Genomic DNA, 6,791 nt, shown 5'->3' with positions numbered 1-6,791 from the left:
TACAGAAGCCTGAAGTCCCTCACCACCAGGTTCGACAACAACTACCTCCCTTCAACCATTCAGTTCTTGAACCAACCTGCACAACCCTATTCACTACATCAGTATAGCAACACTATGACCACTTTACACTCCAGTGGACTTTGGTTTTTTTCCTGTCCTAATCATGTTCTTTCTTGTAAAAGTTGTGTACAATTCATGTCTTTCTTGTGAACGCTGTTTATCTGATGCTCTGTGCCTGTGATGCTGCTGCGAGTAAGTTTTTCGTTGCACCTGTGCACACACGGACTTGTGCAGATGACGATAAACTCGACTCTGAGTTTTGACAGACTTTCTCCGCAGATGCTGTCTGAACCACTGTGTTCCTCTAGCAGTTTGTGTTTTTTTTTAAACCCAGATTCCAGCATCTGTAGTCTCTTGTGTCTTCAAGCTTCATTCAGCCAGTCTCTGCAAACGCCGACAAATTCACACTGGAGAGTCATCATTTACGTTATTTGCATCGTAACTTAGGTGAAAAACAGAAGAATCCACAATGCCCCTGTGGAGCAAGGGGAAGGGGTGAGACTGTCCCAGCATGGCAGCCCGCGTGATTCTGGAGATCGAACCAATTCTCCCCCATCTGGGGGCTGCTTCTCAGTTTGACTGAAGCCTGACGCTCCATTGCCACATGCCACCGAGCTCCCACAGCCTCCCCTGGCCCAGTGACTAACCTGTGCTCCTGCCTCATCCCTCCGTGACATTCACTCACCAATGGGTCGCATTCTGCGTGCTTGGAAGCCGCTTTCGGTTCCTGACGTTATGGCCTCAGTTTGCATAATACTGATAGGGTGCTTTCTGAGGCCGAGGGACTTCCTGGTTAATGAAGAACATGATGACGCTGGAGGAGCTCAGCAGGCCAGGCGGCATCCGTGGAGAAAAGCAGGCGGTCAACATTTCGGGGTCAGGACCCTTCTTCAGGACTGAAGATAGGAAAGGGGGAAGCCCGATATATAGGAGGGAAAAGCAGAGCAGTGATAGGTGGACAAAGGAGGGGAGGCGGGGTGGGCACAAGGTGGTGATAGGTAGATGCAGGTAAGAGATAGTGATCGGCAGGTGCGGGGGAGGAGGGAAGAGCAGATCCACCGGGGGATGGGTCAAAGGTAAAGAGAGAGAGGAAAAAGGTAGAAAAAGAGGCTAGGAAAGGGAAGATAAGATCTTTATTAGTCACATGTACATCCAAACACACAGTGAAATGCATCCTTTGCGTAGAGTGTTCTGGGGGGCAGCCCACAAGTGTTATTATGCTTCCGGCGCCAACATAGCACGCCCACGACTTCCCAACCCGTACGTCTTTGGAATGTGGGAGGAAACCGGAGCACCCGGAGGAAACCCACGCAGACACGGGGAGAATGTACAAACTCCTCACAGACAGCGGCTGGAATTGAACCCGGGTCACTGGCACTGTAATAGTGTTACGCTAACCGCTACACTACCGTGTGGGGAAGGGGGGTGGGGTGGGGATTACTTTAAGTGGGAGAATTCAATGTTCGTGCCGCTAGGCTGCAAGGTTCCAAGATGGAAAATGAGGTGCTGTTCCTCCAGTTTGCGCTTGGAATTCTCCCGGCAGTGGAGGAGGCCGAGGACTGACATGTCAGTGATAGTGTGGGAGGGGGAGTTGAAGTGACCGGCAACGGGGAGATGCAGATCGCGGTTACGGACAGAGCACAAGTGCTCTGTGGAACGGTCACCTAGTCTGCGTTTGGTCTCACCAATGCAGAGGAGACCCGCTCAGTGATAGTGTGGGAGGGGGAGTTGAAGTGACTGGCAATCAAAAACTAGAGGGCACAGATTTAAGGTGAGAGGGGAAAGATTTAATAGGAACCTGAGCAGCAGCTTTTTCAACCAGAGGGTGGTCCATATATTGGAACTAGCTGCCAGAGGAAGTGGTGGAGGCAGGTACATTAACAATATTTAAAAGTCACTTGGGCAGGTACATGGATAGGTAAGGTTTAGAGGGATATGGGCCAAATGCAGGAAAGTGGGATTAGCTTAAATGGATTTTTGGTCAGCATGGACCAGTTGGGCCAAAAGGCTTGTTTTCATGCTATATAACTCTTATAAGATTTAGGAAATGACAAGTAAAATGCTCCAGATGCTGGAAATCTGAAAGAAAAAGAGAAAATGCTGGAAATACTCATCGCACCAGACTGTATCCCTGAAAACGGAAACAATATTTCAGGCTGAAGATCTGTCTTCAAGACTGGGAAAGAGAGATAAAGTCTTTAAGAGCTTTAAATTGTAGGGAATACTGGGGAGGCCTGGGTAGAACAAAAGGAATATTTGTGACAGCGTGTGACCAGGATTGCCACGGGGATGTTATACCACGGTGTGCTAGTTAACGGAGGCAGTTTGTGAGAGATAATACAAAAACAATTGTGGTCGCCTCACTACAGGAAAGATGTGGAAGCCATAGAGAGGGTGCAGAGGAGATTTACAAGGATGCTGCCTGGGATGCGGAGCATGCCTTATAAAAGCAAGTTGAGAGAACTCGGCCTTTTCTCCTTGGAGAGATGGAGGATGAGGGGGGACCTGATAGAGGTGTATAAGATGATGAGAGGTATTGATAGGGTAGATAGTCGGAGGCTTTTCCCCAGGGCTGAATTGGTGGCCACAAGAGGACATAGGTTTAAGGTGCTGGGGAGTAGATATAGAGGAGGTGTCAGGGGTAGGTTTTCTACTCAGAGGGTGGTGAGTGCGTGGAATGGGCTGCCGGAGATGGTGGTGAAGGCGGATACGATAGGGTCTTTCAAGAGACTGTTAGATCGGTATATGGAGCTGAATAAAATAGAGGGCTATGGGTAAGCCTAGTAATTTCTAGGGTAGGGACATGTTCGGCACAGCTTTGCGGGCCAAAAGGCCTGAATTGTGCTGTAATTGTTCTATGTTCTAAAACGCTAAGAAATGTGGGGCCCTGGGACAGGCCAGGAGGACAAGCTGCGCTAATGGAGAGTGGGATAAAACTGAGCTAAAATATAGAATTGGATAACTGACGGCAGAAATGTCAAGTTCTGAATCAGTCAGAGAAAACACTGCTGTCAAGTCTAGAAGGCTCCAGTAGGTAGGTGCTTGCCAAAATGGAGAAATGGCAGATGGAGTTTCATCAGGCCAATTGTGAGGAGTTGCACTTTGGGAGATCAGATGTAAAGGGACAGTGCACCGTTAATGGCAGGACCTTTATAGTGTCGATGTATGAAGGATCTTGGGTTCCAAGTCCATAGCTCCCCGAAAGGTGCTGTACATGTTCATAGGGCAGTAAAGAAGGTGTACGGCATGCTTGCTTTTATTAGTTAAAGCACAGAGTTCAAGAGTCGGGAGGTCACGTTGCAGCTTTATAAAACTCTAGTTAGGCCGCATCTGGATTATTGCATTCAATTCTGGTCGCTCCATTAAAGGAAGGATGTGGAGGCTTTGGACAGGGTGCAGAAGAGGTTTGCCAGGATGCTGCCTGGACTAGAGGGCAGGTGCTGTAAGGAGAGGCTGGACAAACTTGGGCTGTTTTCTCTGGAGCAGCGGAGGCTGAGGGGAGACCTGATAGAAGTTTATAAGATTGAGACACATAGACAGCCGGTAACTTTCTCCCAGGGTCAAAATGTCTAACACCAGAGGGCATGTATTTAAGGTGAGAGGGGGCAAGTTCAAAGTATACATGTGGGGCAAGTTTTTTTGTTTTAAACACAGTAGTGGGCGCCTGGAATGTGCTGCTAGGTGTGGTAGTGGAGATAAATATGACAGAGGTGTTTAAGAGGCTCTTAGATAGGCACATGAATGTGCAGAGAAGAGGGATGTGGGCATTGTGTAGGCAGAAGGGATTAGTTTAGTTCGGCATTTCATTGCTCGCTCAAATAGTTCAGCACAACATTGTGGGCCCAAGGGCCTGTTCCTGTGCTGTACTGTTCTAAACAATGCAGGAGGCCAGAGGTAAATAGATCAGTGTGGGAACGGTATGGAGAATTAAAGTGGCAGTCAACAAGAAGCTCAGGGTCAACCATGTTGATTGAAAGCAAGAGATCTGCAATCACCTTGCCTGCATTTATTTCTCCAAAGTACAGGAGACCACATTGTGAACTCCAAATGCAGCGAGTGGACTGGAAACACAAGTGAATTGCAGTGCAATGAGGTAGTACAAGGTAAAACAATAACAGAAGGCAGAATAAAGTGTAACAGCTGCAGAGAAAGTGAAATGCAGGTAGATGAAAAGGTGCAAGGTCATAACGAAGTAGATTGAGAGATCAAGAGTCCATCTTATCGTACTTGGGAACCGTTCAATAGCCTTATAACAGCGGGATAGAAGCTGTCCTTGAGCCTGGTGGTACGCGCTTTCAGGCTTTTGTATCTTCTGCCGGATGGGGGGTGGGGGGGTGCAGTAGAAGACAGAAAGTCCAGGGTAAATGGGGTCTTTGATTATGCCGGCTGCTTTACCGAGGCGGCGAGAAGTATAGACAGCCAGCATAATCAAATACCCCACCCACCCAGACATTCTCTCTTTGGTGATTTTCAGGTGCTGGTGAATTGAGTAATAGATTTATTGTGCTGTTGGGTTTCAAAATCCCTTGCTCATATGCTCAATAAAATGACTTTATAAAAGTCACCAATAGCTACAGAAGAGGTAACTTTAATCTGCAGTGAAATAACATAGAACAGTACAGTACAGAACAGGCCCTTCGGCCCACAATGTTGTGCTGACATAGCTAATCCACCCTACTTACAAAAAGCCCATATCCCTCCATTTTCCTCTCATTCATGTGCCCATCCAATTCCTTGTTAAAAGCCCCCGATGAATTTGCCTCCTCCACCCTATCAGGCAACACATTCCAGGCATCCACCACTCTGAGTAAAAAAAACTTACCCCTCACGTCTGTTCTGAACTAACCCCCTCTCAAATGCATGCCCTCTGGTATAGGATCACTCAATAATGGGGAAGAGATATTGCTTGTCCACCCTGTCTATGCCCCTCATAATTTTATACACTTCTAACAGATCACCCCTCAGCCTCTGCCACTCCAGAGAAAAGAGCCCAGGTTTGTCCAGCCTCTCCTGATAGCACATGCCCTCTAATCCAGGCAGCATCCTAGTAAACCTCCTCTGCACCCTCTCTAAAGCCTCGACATCCTTCCTATAGTCAAGTGACCAGAACTGCACGCAATACTCTAAATGCGGCCTAACCAGAGTTCTATAGAGATGCATCATAACTTCTTGACTCCTGTACTCAATACCCCGACTAATGGAAGCAAGCATTCCATAAGCCTTCTTAACCACCCTATCTACCTGTGTAGCCACTTTCAATGAGGTACCGGGGAGGGGGGAGGGAAGGGAAGGGAAGTGGGGGGAGGGGGTAAGGGAAGGGAAGGGAAGTGGGGGGGAGGGGGTAAGGGAGGGAGGGGGGGAGGGGGTAAGGGAGGGAGGGGGGGAGGGGGTAAGGGAGGGAGGGGGGAGGGAGGGAGGGGGGGAGGGGTAAGGGAGGGAGGGGGTAAGGGAGGGAGGGAGGGAGGGGGTAGGGGAGGGAGGGAGGGAGGGGGGAGGGGAGGGAGGGAGGGAGGGGGGAGGGGAGGGAGGGGGGAGGGGAGGGAGGAGGGGGGGAGGGGAGGGAGGGAGGGGGAGGGGAGGGAGGGAGGGGGAGGGGAGGGGGAGAGGAGGGAGGGAGGGGGAGGGGGAGGGGAGGGGGAGGGGGGGAGGGGAGGGGGAGGGGGAGGGGGAGGGGGGGGAGGGGAGGAGGGGGAGGGGGAGGGGGGGGAGGGGAGGAGTGGGGGGGAGGGGGGAGGGGGAGGGGAGGAGGGGGGAGGGGGAGGGAGGAGGTGGGGGGGAGGGGGAGGGGGAGGGGGGAGGGGGAGGAGGTGGGGGGGAGGGGGAGGGGGGGAGGGGAGGGGGAGGGGGGAGGAGGGGGGAGGGGGGGGGGGGGAGGGGGGGGGAGGAGGGGGGAGGGGGGAGGAGGGGGGAGGGGGGGAGGGGGGAGGGGGGGGAGGGGGAGGAGGGGGGAGGGGGAGGAGGGGGGAGGGGGGAGGGGGGAGGGGGGGAGGGGGGGAGGGGGGAGGAGGGGGAGGAGGGGGAGGAGGGGGAGGGGGGAGGAGGGGGGAGGGGGGGAGGAGGGGGAGGAGGGGGGAGGGGGAGGAGGGGGAGGAGGGGGGGAGGGGGAAGGGGGGGAGGGGGGAGGGGGGGGAGGGGGAGGGGGGGAAGGGAGGGGGGAGGGGGGGAGGGGGGGAAGGGAGGGGGAAGGGGGGAGGGGGGGGAGGGGGAAGGGGGGGAGGGGGGGGAGGGGGAAGGGGGGGAGGGGGGGAGGGGGGGAAGGGGGGGAGGGGGGGAAGGGGGGGAGGGGGGGAAGGGAGGGGGAAGGGGGGGAGGGGGGGGAGGGGGGGAAGGGGGGGAGGGGGGGAAGGGAGGGGGGGAGGGGGGGAGGGGGGGAGGGGGGGAAGGGAGGGGGGGAGGGGGGGAAGGGAGGGGGGGAGGGGGGGAGGGGGGAGAGGGGAGGGGGGGAGGGGGGGGAGGGGAGGGGGGGAGGGGAGGGGAGGGGAGGGGGGGAGGGGAGGGGAGGGGGGGGAGGGGAGGGGAGGGGGGGGAGGGGGGGGGAGGGGAGGGGGGGGAGGGGGGGAGGGGAGGGGGGGAGGGGAGGGGGGGAGGGGGGGGAGGGGGGGAGGGGAGGGGGGAGGGAGGAGGGGGGGAGGGGGGAAGGGGCATAGTGTGGGTGTGAGGAGGTAGGGGGTGGGGGTAAGGGGTGAGGAGGTGGGGGTAGGGGGTAAGGGGTGGGGAGGGGGGTTGGGGGA

This window comes from Pristis pectinata, chromosome 12 (genome assembly GCF_009764475.1).
Source record: "Pristis pectinata isolate sPriPec2 chromosome 12, sPriPec2.1.pri, whole genome shotgun sequence".
Taxonomy (NCBI): domain Eukaryota; kingdom Metazoa; phylum Chordata; class Chondrichthyes; order Rhinopristiformes; family Pristidae; genus Pristis; species Pristis pectinata.
The sequence above is the reverse complement of the archived record's forward strand: the minus strand, read 5'-3'. Positions refer to the sequence as shown.